The 13522-nt window shown below is 43.8% G+C and overlaps 1 protein-coding gene and 1 long non-coding RNA gene across 8 annotated transcripts in view; one reads left to right on the forward strand and one right to left on the reverse strand.

Moving 5' to 3' along the window:
* robo2 (roundabout, axon guidance receptor, homolog 2 (Drosophila)) overlaps positions 1-13522 on the forward strand; it is a 364990-nt gene that overhangs the window by 216892 nt on the left and 134576 nt on the right. The window lies entirely within an intron of this gene.
* Positions 6758-9023, reverse strand: LOC147171687 (uncharacterized). The gene is made up of 3 exons (XR_015095651.1): positions 8844-9023; positions 7272-7367; positions 6758-6970 (listed from the first exon to the last, which is right to left on the reverse strand). It is a non-coding gene; the product is annotated as an uncharacterized LOC147171687 (long non-coding RNA).

Raw genomic sequence — 13522 nt, forward strand, 5'->3', positions numbered from 1 at the left:
TTTGTTAAAAGGAACCACGACTGTAATGACAGGTTTGCTCTATATTATTTATTTGGTTGTTGCTAACATAACTATGAGAATCATTTTTCAAAAATCATTTACACTTTAATACATTTTGTAGAAACTTTATTTGGACGTACGCCGCCATTGTTATTCATGTCGCAACGCATTCCGTGCGTAGTGACGTAGAATGGCGGCGATGTGAAACGTGTATAAAGAAAGCAAGGTAAGCCTCCGTTACGTTCCTAAAGGAACGATCAAAACTCTTAAATGCGTTTGGTGATTGACAAGAGCACGGCGTGAGGGGCGAGAGGGTGACCATCTCCCCATCGCATGTTGTTTCTTTAGGAACGTTACGAGGCTTAACTTGCTTTCTTTATAGACGTTTCACATTGGCAGAGAGCCAGCTGCCATTCTACGTTTAACGTTTTTATTTATCCATCCATCCATTTTCTGTACCGCTTGTCCTCACAAGGGTCGCGGGGTTGCTGGAGCCTATCCCAGCTGGCTTCGGGCAGTAGGCGGGGTACACCCTGTACTGGTTGCCAGCCAATCGCAGGGCACACAGAGACGAACAACCATACTCACAATCGCACCTATGGACAATTTGGAGTGTCCAATTCACCTGCCATGCATGTTTTTGGAATGTGGGAGGAAACCGGAGTACCCGGAGAAAACCCACGCAAGCACGGGGAGAACATGCAAACTCCACCCAGGAAGGTCGAAGCCCGGACTCAAACTCACGTCCTCAGCACTGGGAGGCGGACGTGCTAACCAGTCAGCCACCGTGCCGCCCGTTTGGATTTCTAGTTTGAGTTTTCATGAACTAAAAATAACCTCGCTCTCCACCAGGCTTTGGATGTGAGCTCCGGATTCCATGATTGACATTTTGTGTGCAAAAAGCCAGATGAGGGGCCTGTTTGTGCACAAGAGAAAGAAAGTCAAGCTTCGTCTGTTGAAAGCCGTCAATAACTTAAAAACATGCAGGAAGTTGTGTTGGAAATTTCAGTTCTTGGAATTCACCTCTCAAACGGGCAGATCCGTCTCCCAAACTGCATTTTTCTCTTCACTGTAACAGTCGATGGTATTAAACTGTGCCTCCTCGAGGTGTAATAAGCGAGACACAGGAACGTATTAGTATGTATAAAAGCAATGGAGCGAACACACTCCAGTGACCCCGGAATTAGCTGGCGTGGCCCGGCGGGCGACCTGCTGTTTTCTGCTTGGATTCCGGCTCTCGTGCGTCGGAGGAAGGAGATTAGGCGCCCAGGCCGGATCGTTGAGTAATTGGATGAAAGAGGCCACGGCTCCCGGTGATCCCATCACAGGCTTCACACCTCGCTGGCGTCGCCCCCCCCCCCCCCCTCACCCACCCACTTGCCCCAGAGACACTCGTCTTTATATCGGAGGGGGGGGCTGAAGGTGGTGGACATGCGTGTTTGCATATTGTCTCGATTGTCTGTCGGAGTTGTAAGAGTGGAAACATTCATGGAGCTCTTGTTTGGCTTTGGTCGTGGAAGGAAGTGTGTTAACCTCTGCACCTGTTCCTTCCAGGCTGGGCAATGTTTTCCTCAGCTGGACTCCATTTCCCTTTCGTTTTTTTTATGAGGTCATTACTTCTGCCTGACTCAGTAAACGGAGGTGAAGCAAGGTCACGTGGCCAACGAGGGGGATTATTCGGAACCCCCTTAACCAGTCATGCGTCCGGTGTGATGCAATCCCAAGTGGAAAGCTTTTAAATGCCAAAACGAGGGCCTTGGATGAGGCTTATGATTGCATAAACATATCTTTGATTGTAAAAGTGCTTTTTCCAGATTGGACAAAGAATTTCTTTGTGAAACGTTTACACTTTAATTGGTTTAAGGGAGACATTTTGTGCATTTCATTTAAAACGAGTGTCTCAAAAACTCGTTTTTGATTAAAACGTGCAAATAATTAAAACAACACACTTCCAACGCATCCGACAATGCAGATCTGCTTACCTTAAAAATACTTCATAATGATTTCATAAATAACACAGTAGAATCTTAAAGGTACAACAGGATCATTTCGTGGACATTAGGGGTGTTAAAAAAAGATCGATTTGATTATATATCGCAATATTACAGTGCGCAATTCTCGTATCGATTCAATATGCAGCCGAATTGATTCTTAAAGATCACTTTTGGATGGAAATATTCAACAAAATGTCTTAATTAGGTTTCGGGTTCACACTTGAAGCATGGAAGAATGTTATATTAATAGAACATTAAGCCTTAACATTTTATTTGAATGCTGTTCCAACATGAAACAGATTGCAACCTGTCTGCCTGAAGTACATTTTCATACAAATCTTACAGTGAAAATGTACAAGTTTGCTGATTACTATTTTCTAAATGTGAGTTTTAAAAAAAATCGCAATAATTGACTTATAGATTCGTATTGGGATTAATCGGTATCGAATTGTGACCGAGGAATCGTGATACAGATCAAATCGCAAGCTCCTAGGCAATTCACACCCCTAGTGGACATTGTTCGAATTCCATTTTGATGGATTTAAAACAAATGATCCCAATGGAAATAATCTGTTCCAGGGCCAGGACGCATTCTTAGCTTGTGTACATGACTACCATTAAGACGGAAGAACAATAAACGCTGTCAAAAATGTAAACAATGTGACCCACTGCATTTTTTAAACCTCCTTTGAATCAATGTCGAGTCAATATATTCTCCGCAATATGTTGCGTAAATAATAATAATAATAATAAAATGGACACAAACAAGGTCAGTAGATGTTTGTATTTATTTATTTATTTAGCATTTAGTAAAACAAGAATTTTCTTGGCAACTTTCCCAGTGAATTTGTATGAATAAACATTCAAAAGTCAAATTGATATGAATGCACATTTAATAAACCCGGGAATTTATCAAATTGAATGTTGGCTCAAATGTATTTTTTGGACGTACAACCAGATTTCATGCAAGTCTTGCACCTTTAACTTGCGAGCGTGCTGTCATGTCAAAGACTTGTGAAGATTAGAGCCAGAAATGAATGACTACGCTGAAAAGCAAAACAAAAACAAAAGCAATGTCAAGCCAGCAGTGTTTCCACTTCAGCTAACCAAACAAAGTGATTACAAGACAAGGACGAGTGGCGGCATTGGCGGTTGAAGTGGCGCGGACCCCCGGCATTAGCCTCCCTTCCAGTCGCGCGCTGCCCTGATAGCATCGACTTCAGCGTACTTATCAAATATCATCCCCCGCCGAGCTGCATTAGCCGTCCTTGGGTGTATTTATTTAGTGCTTAAAGCACACCGAGGCCACCGCGTCGCCATCATCCAACACAGGCTTCTTATCGGTTTTGCCCCGCGTTCGCTCCTCTCGCTATCTTTTCAAGTAAGCCGCTTTACAGCGCTAGTAAAAATTAGCAGTTGGTGGCCAGATGATGACAAAACAATGGCGCGGTGCGCTTGTAACGTTGCGCTGCTGGCGAATGACTGACAGGCCTGATAAGCACGTAGACAGACGTGCGTTTTGGTGGGTTTGTGGGATGTTTTGAAGTGCGCAGATTTGTCACTTGGACATCATCCCGAAGAATAATGCACCGGGAGTTGACAGCCTCGGATGTCCAAAATTAACCCTTCTATTGTGTTGTGGGTCAAATTGAGCCGTGGAATAAAAAAAATGTATGGTCTCCCTGATTTTATGTTTTTTGGATTTGTTGGGGTCTGGATGTTTCTTGGGTTGGGGAGGAGTTCTGGTGGGGGGTGTCTGGTCGGTGCTGGATTTCACCTTCCTTGGTTTTCTTTGGTCCCCTCGGGTCTCCTGGTGTTCGGTTTAGGTGAACGGTATGAGATTTTTTCTAATAGGTTTTCTGGTGAGCTAACAAATACACGCACGCACGCACATACACATACTCACCCACACACACACACAAAAAAAAAAAAAAAATAATAATAATAATAAAAGAGCAATGGTGATGACATTTCCGAATGAACAATACTGAGCTCTTAAAGAAAAAAAAATGTATGGTCCAGTGAGACCAAGGATGAACTTAATGGACCTAATTAATGTCATTATATTCCAAACTACTCATTACCAAAAGAAATCAACTTGTTAAACGTGCATTGGGCCGTTTTTTTTCTTCAGATGGAACTTGGCCTTCGTCAAGGTGGAGTGAATTATGAACAGTTCCAAACAGCAGTCGGGTGACATAAAACTATGAGGCGTCTGCTCAAAAGCAAAAAAATGTCATGAAAAGCCTACTAGAGCATCTGAACTTTATTTGGGGTCTGTCAAAAAGATGACACAATATATTCTAAGATGAAATTGTGCTGCGTGGATTAATGGTGGAAATGTTTTTGAAACGGTCTCGTTTGTTGTACGATTTTAGTGCAGCAGGGCAACAACAAAAATAACAGGAGAGTTAACAAGTCAATTTGTCAAAGTCTGTCCTTGGTGGAGGTCTTTTACGGCGACATCTGGCTGGCAGAAGAAGAAACAGAAGGTGACCACATGCAGATTTTCATTTGCTAATGCTGCGGGCACACGCAGGAAAAGGCCGGCAGGTGCGAGATTGGGAATCAGCCACCCACGTAGCGCCGGCGACAATCGACCATCCTGCCCGCTTTAAGCCACACCCCCTCCCCAGCACTTGCAATACAAGCCTTCACTTTAAAACACCAATCGGAATGAGCAACTTCCAAAAAAATAGCGGCTTCCTCGAACCCCAGACCTTCCGCATGAGACTCAATACATGTTTGACCGTACCGGCTTCAACCCTCCTGTTAGCTTTGTTTCCATGGCAGCAAATGTAGTTTTGTCCTCATTATTCCTGTGTGTGTGGGTGTGTTTTTTAATGGAATATGAATGTTTTATTTTGGCCCTTGCACCATCATTTTTATCGTACTATGCATTGCAAACTTAACATATTATGCGCTGTACAATTTTTTAATAAAGAAGCAGGCCTTCAGAGGTTTCCTTCCCACCCCCCACCCCCCTTTTTAATTAAAAATGTTTTACACTTTCAGGCGGTACCATTTGACATGCAAGACAGCAAAACAGTTAAATCAGTTTAAAAAAAAAAATGTTTTCATTCAACTAATCTTTTCTACTTTTTTGTGTCTTTCATGTTTCTTCTGATGTGATGCTGCAAATGCCAACAATCAGGTGAGTCACATTTGTTACATTTCTTTACTCCTGTTTTTTTTTTTTCATGTTGTGAGTTGATTGGTTGCTCATTTCATTTGGTCTTTCATCAGTTTACCACCCTAAGAAAAATGCTTTCACGAAAATGTGTGCAAATGTCATTTTGATTGCAAATGGAGAATATACGGAAGAAGCCAAGTTGAAGTCTATAACAAAAAAAAAACCTTCGATCAACATTTACTCTTAACTTTCAAAAGGGTCGGTTTGACTCACAGCACAATATACTCGATACTCTCATATGACGTTTATTTTGTGACGTATCTGTGGCTGTACGTTTTCCCCGCAGTCCATTCAAGATTTGTCACGCGGTAAAAACCAACAAGGCGAACTTGTTTGCTTGCTTCCCGGCCCACGCAGCCCCTCGACATTCGCCCGGCGGCCGCCTGTGGCGTCTCGTTTGGTATTTTTGCCCGTCTTAAAGCGGCTCCCGCTTCCCGCTCGGGTCTCCGTATGCCGCGTCTGGGTTCGTTTACATGGCTGCAGGAAAGGAAAGGAAAAAGGAGAGGGCCGGTGTGAATTATACATGCGGCAGTTTTCAGTGGGGACGTTTGCCCCTCCAGATTCTCGCCTTTTGTATTGGCTGCTTTCTGGTATGGGGGGGGGGGGGGGGGTCCGTTTAAAGCCACGTTAAGTTTCAAGTCATTTGGCGAGTAATGATTGAAAGTTAAACTGATTGCTGCTGCAATGAATCTTGGTGGACGTGCCTGGATACCTTTTGTGATGTGTCAGTGCTACTAATCTTGCTTTTCAGGAGCCACGCTTTTATTTTGAGGTCACATTTTTCATTGTTAGCAAGTTAGCGGGTCGCAGTTTACCATGGATTTGTATCGGATTTGGCACTCAGAAGTAGCAAAGAGAGGAAAGGCGTGGCTTAGGTGTTCTTCGGTAGATCTGTTTCTGTTCACGTGTCATCTGCAAACTTTGGCACACGCTAAAAGAATACACTTTATTTGGAGTTGTGAATTTTTAAGATGTTAGCAAGTGAGGTAGAATCCTGATTGAATCTAGTCAAGGTAAGCTATTGTCAACTACAACAAAAAAAGCCTTTCCATATTTATAAGGGCAAATTTCAAATCCAACCAAAACTTGTTCACTGTCGTCGTCAACACGATTATTGAACGAGAATTTTTGGGTGCCAGTCCGAGCTCTATTTTTCTTGGTCTCAGTTTTTGTCAAATAGATTTCCCCCCAAAAATGTGACTTATAGTCTTAAAAAAAAAAACACATTTTCCAACATTCAAATATAAAATTGTTTTAATGAAAGAATAGAAAGTCTGTAATTATGGTACTGGCCATACGTCCTCTTGTCTTTTGACCCCTTCGCGACACCAAATTTGTCCTTAAACGACTTTAAACGGAAGCGCATCTTACGGCGGCAGCTCATACGACTCCACTTCCTCGCCCGTATGTATGAGCGGGGACCTCCTTTCTGACACTGCTATTAGTGCCTCTAATTTTTCAGGTGAACGTGAAAGGAAGCCCCTTCCCACCCGCCCCTGTCAAACGTGCGTGTCAGTGGCATACGTGTACGTATGCGTGACAGGCAGATTTACATGCTTTAATGATGAGGGATCACGGTGACGACTGGACCTGTCAGCGCCCCCTAATGAGCCAGGGGGTCCACATAGCCCGAGGCCGCTGAAGAATCGGGGGGGGGGGGGGTGTCGGTCATATTAGCTCCGGGGATGGTGGGCCATAAGGTGTCAAAGGCGGAGTGTTGCCTTCAGTTGACACTTTGCATTGTTGCTAATTTGGGATTCTTGTGTGAACAGCAAGACTGGGTCTGTAAAAAAAAAGGCTATATTATGAAAAAAATAATTTTGGTTTAAAGATAAAAAATGTCAATGCCGTTCTGCTTTAAGTTTGTTTCTTAGCATCTGACACCTGTTGGGTAAGTATTGTTTTGGAAACAGATGCAGTCAATCGGCAGCTTTTAAGCAAGGTAGAATCCTGGAGATTAGCGGAGTCTTATGCTAAGCCTGTAAAGATGCCTTGTCGAGCCGAGTGTTTTTTTTTCTCCACCTGAGGGGACTTTTTTTTTTCTCGACTCGGCATCAGGGGCCTGAGCTGGTGTAACATCGCACCTTACGCCTCCTCCGCGGGGCCTCGGGCCACATGTGTGCAAATGAGAAATGGCAGGCCTGACCTCCACAAACAGCACCTCAGCTGGACTCCGTGACCTGCACAGAGGCAGTCAAAAACAGCACAGGGCACAAATAAGTTTCAAATTATTCAGCATATGCAGCTTTTCGTTATCTTCCCAAATAGTCAATGCAATTTACTGTGGATCTTTTTTTTTTTTTATTATTAAAAATTACAGTAGTTTGCTTTAATAATAACTGAACGTTTTTTTTCTTGACCGTATCTTGATCTGATCATTTTGCTTGTTAATTAACTAACTAGTAGAGACTTTTTAGAAAAGTAGTACATGGGCCTGAGGGAAAAACACAAAACAAACATAACATCTTTCTGGTACTACTACTAAAAAAATGAATGCCACCTACAGGACCAGAGTGAAACTGCATCCCCTCTCTGCGCTATTTTCAAGTTTGGATTAAATCAATTATGAGTTTTCTTCCTTGTATCACGATGCCAACTATAACTTCTTTTATTGTTTGTTGTCTGTGCTTCGGGGAAAATGAAGATTTATCTGCCTGCCCGCGTGATTACACATCATTTTCTCTCAATGACATTCTGTAGGATTTAAGAATTAATTGCATTTGCAATATTATGATCAAACTCAAAATCCAAAAGCTAACCAGGAAATCCGTCAGCATCAACTTGTCATGCTGTGTGTACATACTGGACGTCAGCGCGAAAAGTCAAAACACAAAACACTTTTCAATGCAAAATTACATTTTTTATCTAATTACTGTATGTCTTGTTAAAAACAAATCCAACTCCAAAAATATTGGGGGGTGGTTAAGCCTTGACATTGTGATAAAACAATTAACACATGATGGAGTTGACACTCTGCAGTGTATTAAAGCTGACCACTGGCTTGACCTCTGACACCAGGAAAAATCTCAGGGGTGCTCCCCAGCTTCGGGGCGTTTCTGGAGGGGTGGTGTGAGTTGGGGTGGGGAGGGGGGGGGGGGGGGGTCGATCTCCCTCGATGCATGGCAACCTCCCTTATGTCCGCACATGTTGCGCTGTGGCTTTTTTTTCTTTTTTTGCTAAAGGCCTTTGATAATTCAGATAATGAGTGCGGAGATGACCGGGATTAACCCGCTTTAGCATCCCACTGTCTGCCCGCCACGGGCCGACCGGGCCCCCGCAAAGAGACGATCAATAAGATCGACGATTCGTCATGCAGTGGGAGCCATTCCGGCGAATGCGGCTTGTTAAGAAGAAACGCACTTGCCCGTATGCTTCCTGCCTCTCTGAGACTTTCGCTGCCCACCAAGTCAGACAATAGAAAAGACTTTACGCTTGTTAGGGCCCAAGTACGGGCAGTGGCAAATCGGCAGTTGGGCATGCCTCAACGTGCACGAGAACTGGACTATTATTTTATTTTTTTTGTCTGTTATGTTATTGCCAGTAAAAAATAGGTTCCGAACAAGTCAAGACACGACAATGATGGAACTATGTCAGATGAGTGCCATAAATGTCTGCCGCATGTTCCGCTCTTTTTCACAAAGAAATGTTAACGGTACCGATGCGAGACGCAATCCAACGTCATCGTCACGGTGCAAGAGTCATTTTGGCATCTTGGTCGTTTCTGGCAAAATATGTCCGACTTGATCCCAAAAAATCTTTCACGGTAGCAAATTGGATCGATAATAAAATAAAAAATATTTTTTCCTTTCGGCATCGAATGTTGGTCGAAGGACCGTTCATCGTTGCCGGCAGCTTTAATCATCAAAGTCTTCATTACATTGAGCCACAAACCAAATCCGCAATCAAAGCTATGAAAATATGTCAAAGCATTCCACCAAGCTACTCGTGGAGACTTGAAACTTGTTGTCCTTTCTCCTTTGATGCTAAAAATGGCAAATAACACAAGTATGTGTAATTAAGCTTGACATTACGCACACAAGGAACATGCTGAGAATTGCACCTCGTCGTTCCAAGAAGTGTCAAGTTTTGAATACTTTCACCCGTTCGTAGTATGTTGTGAGTCAAGTCCGGATCTGAAGGATATTTTAAGTAGATGTATAGTTAGAAAATAATAATCTGGAGGCAGATGACTTATATTTTCCTTCCTCTGTATTCTGGGTAATATTCGAGAAATTTGATCATTCCCAAATTTGAAGCGCTACGTAAGCGTTAGCTCAGTACAACGACGCCGACTTTAGCAGCTGTTTGATGCATCCCATCAAAGTCATTCATAGACGCTCATAGTGATTGAGACAACATGGCCGGCGCCACCCTCCAGAGGGACGTCGTTAATAACGCCTCTTGCCGTGCCGCTCCTGCCCGACGCTGGGCGCACCGCACGGCCCCCGTTTTGGGACCGCCATCAAGGGCCAGGCCGTGGACCACATCAGTCGACGAGGCCTCATCCTGCTCCACTCCTGCTTGTTCTTCGCCCTTCCTGCAGTAGCCAGGCAGGCCTTTGCCTCTCCTGCGCTAAGTATAGCGGGAGCTTCACAATCTGTAATTTATAAGTCTCAAACGCTGTAATTAACTGGAGCTTTTATAGGGAGGCATAAATAATCCCAGGACTTATTTTATAAGCTAACTTCCCTGGCCGGGTCTTTGCTGATTCAAGGTATTAACGCAGGCGTTGGAGGATTGTTATTCGAGGCCCCTCGTTCAACCTTGTAACACTCAAGTAGACAACCTCACAGGCTTTTATTGCTGGCTTCAAAAACTGGAACTATATGGGAGTTTCCCCCCCATAACAAAATCTCATCAGATCTTTTTGGTGGTGGGAGATACAGGACACCAACCTGAACGTCTTTGGTGTTCTTGGAAGCATTTCTAAGTGCAGTTAAAGGGATCACTCTGAATTACCCTGATATACTCCGTCTTTAAAGTAGTGATGTAATTAATGGCTCGAACAGAGCACGGACAGAAAACCACACTGGGACAGAAAAATGCTACCATATGGCTCAAGTAGAGACAGATTTTTCCTTAATGGGCTGAGAAAAGTGTAGGAAGACATCGTGATGCACGCTTTGGGTTTCCAGGTTGATCGTTAAGAGGCGGCTTTGATTTGATGGCACTGCTGCGCTCTTATGCATGACGGCAGTTCACTGACGTCGACTTGCCGGATCTCGTTATCAATCGTTATCAATCGCCGTCTATTGCCTCATTTTTCATCGATTGAATCGGACATTTCTACAAACCACTTCCTGCTGGAATCCGGTCACGTCCTGTAGAAAACAGGTCACTTCTGGGTCACTTCCTGTTGAAATATTTTCTTTCTTTCTTTTTTTTACTTTTATGCAATTTACATAACAAACCTGACAACAGTAAATGTTTTATTTAAGGTTTTATAAATAGGTAGAATGCCAGAAGGAGCATCGTGTATGGATCCATCTAAACATTTTTTTTCAACAAAAACTTTTTTTCTTTAAACTCCAAAATCCAATTCAAACTGAGCACACAAACCAGAACGATGCTGTTAAGCAAGACCCAAGAAAAAGAAAACACACAAAACAAACAAAACAAAAAACTAAACAAAACCACAAAAAAACAAAAGGTCTAATCAGATACCAACAAAGCTGGCTTTGTCTTAACCCTCCTCAACGTCCTTCCAAACCCTTCAATTTCCTTACAATAAGTTAAAAACAAAGGTCGACATTTAATAAATCTACATCTGTGAATAAACTGTTTTGCCATTATTATCAAAGCATTGAGTATCATTTCCCTTTTTTTGTCTTGTATTACAATCCCATACTTTATTCTTGAAATCAAGTGTTAGTGAATCATCGTCCTCCGAAATCCAGCACTGAAATACAAATAGGATTTTTCTTGTTGAAATCCGGTCACTTCCTGTTGATTTTAGGCCACTTCCGGGTCACTTCCTGTTGAAATCAGGTCACTTCCTGTTAATATTGGGTCGCTTCCTGTTTAAATCAGGTCGCTTCCTGTTTAAATCAGGTCACTTCCTGTATACTTTGATAATAATGGCAAAACAGTTTATTTCTATCACAAAAAGAAGCACAAAAATGTTTATTCAAAAATATTTGACCAATGAGTGGCCACCAGTGACTTAGGTCACCCGTCGTACCCATGGTCGTCTTGGGACCCCAGCTGACCAGGATACTTAAATATAGTAGGTGGTATTATTAACCTTTGGTTTGACAGTAGCCAGGTAGTCGTCATACCAAGTCATGCACGAGGGATGTGGATGCACATGCCTGGTTCGTCCCTGTTGGATTCAGCCACATTGTCACACGCTTGTTTGTCTTCGTCCCGTGATTTATACGCTGGTCTTCTCATCATTTTGCATCCCTCGGGGACGGACGGACCGCCTAATGCTCCGACTCGGCATTCTTCCGCTGTCTTTCCGACTTGTTCCTCAGACAAGACCCAACTGAGAAAAATGACCTCTCCTCTGGAAATAATAAAAGACCAAAAAAAAAAAAGAAGATGTATGGTACAAAGCCCAGGGCTGAGGACAGAAAGGTGAAGTACGGGATAAAGAACAGGCCACCCCGGGCACACAAGGACGGCTCTGAGCACCCACTCCCCGGGACTCTGCAGACAATAGTCCATCTGCCGTAGACACCCAGGCACTGTCAGTCTACAAAGAAACCCCCCCCCCCCCCCCGTTCTGGATGCATCTTCCCCCAGCTCCTCCCCTCACCGACCACCCAGATGCAACCCATCTCCCACACATGTACAGGGAGATGATTATAGTGCTACCCTCTTAAGGCCCCGCCTCCAGTTTTTTTGTATCCACCAGAGAGACATCCTACCAGTAGTTCAAGGCAGGCAGGAGGCTGCTTAAAGCCTCGTCTTTAGCAGACTATTCAGCTTGGAATCAATTAATCACAATCGTGTCTGGCTGGGAAAAAAAAAATCTTGCTTTAAACCATCTTTTTTTTTAGATCTCAAGAGATATGTGGGTTCGATTTTTTTCAGTTGTTTTTCTGTTGATAATCATAATCCTTGTGAAATGATGGTTGTATTTTATTTCTTGTATAAAAAAATTATGCAGAGGACAGGGTTAGATGGAGCAAAATTGATTTGCTGTGGTGACCCCTGAAGGAAAAAGCCGAAAGGAAAAGAAGAAAATTCTGTGTTTTTATTTTGCGCTGTGCATTTTTGACATTTCATTCGGTGACATCTGTGATGTTTTTTTTACTAAGCGTGTCTGACTCTGCACGCTGGCAAGCTGGGACCGCAATGGTCGGTCCTCAGTGGACTGGTTCGGCCTCCCGGGATGCAATCCCGGTCATTTCCGCTACACCACCGTCTTTTAATGACAATATGGTGGCTCAGACACGTGCGGCCCCGCGGAGAGCGAGAGATGCGGGCACGGTCGGGGTTGCTTAACAAAGGATCCCAAGATGTTACCAGGCTTTTCCCGCCCTGGTGTTCTGCGGAGATTAGGTTTTTATTCCAACGTACAGTTTTGCTTCTTTTTATTTTTTGCATCATCTAATCTTGTTGAATGGGCTTCCCCCACTGAATATTACATTTTGAATTTGTATCTACTACTGTGCAAACAAGTACTCGAGCCCTTTTGCTGAGCTCTTTGAACCGGCGCCAGTCTCCAGGGGGAATCCCAGGGATAGCAAAACCTCAATTCCAAGTATTGTTCCGGAGTTTATGAACCGTCCTCACGTGACTGGCAGCTTGTCTTTTCCGTCCGTCCCAGCTCGCCACTCGGGTTAAGGACAACTCAAGTCATTGCATGTGCGTGTGCGTTTGTTGTTGTTTTTTTTCTGGATATTGCAACCAGAAAAAGCTCTTGATGTGAAGTCGGCGTTAATCCCTCCCGTCTAACTAAGCTGCCAGCTCTTGGGTATAATTTCAAGCCTTCCAATCTGAATCTCAGCATGCCTCTTTGCTTAAGTGGTGGGTTTGCAGACGCGCAGCTTCTGTCTGAGCGATGCACGGCTTTTTTCCTGATGACATGATTTGACCTCCTACCCCCCACAATCTCACACACACACACACACACACGCGCTTGTCCCCGTGGTGTCCCGGGCTTGCGTAATCCAATGCGGAAATGAGGAAAGTGGCAGGGAGTCGGATGTTCCCTCGAGTGTTTCGAGCACAGGTTTCCCTTTTTTTATGTACGGACCAGTTGGCAGCTGAGGCAGGACGACAAGCCTCTACACGCCCGTCGAGCGTGATCTCACCGGTGGTGCCTCTCTCACTATGGCAACTCACACTTGTGGGAGTGATAGCAGCAAAGCAACCCAATTATTAA

The sequence above is a fragment of the Leptonotus elevatus genome, chromosome 7, assembly GCF_054856555.1.
Source record: "Leptonotus elevatus isolate MCC_2025b chromosome 7, RoL_Lele_1.0, whole genome shotgun sequence".
Taxonomy (NCBI): Eukaryota; Metazoa; Chordata; class Actinopteri; order Syngnathiformes; family Syngnathidae; genus Leptonotus; species Leptonotus elevatus.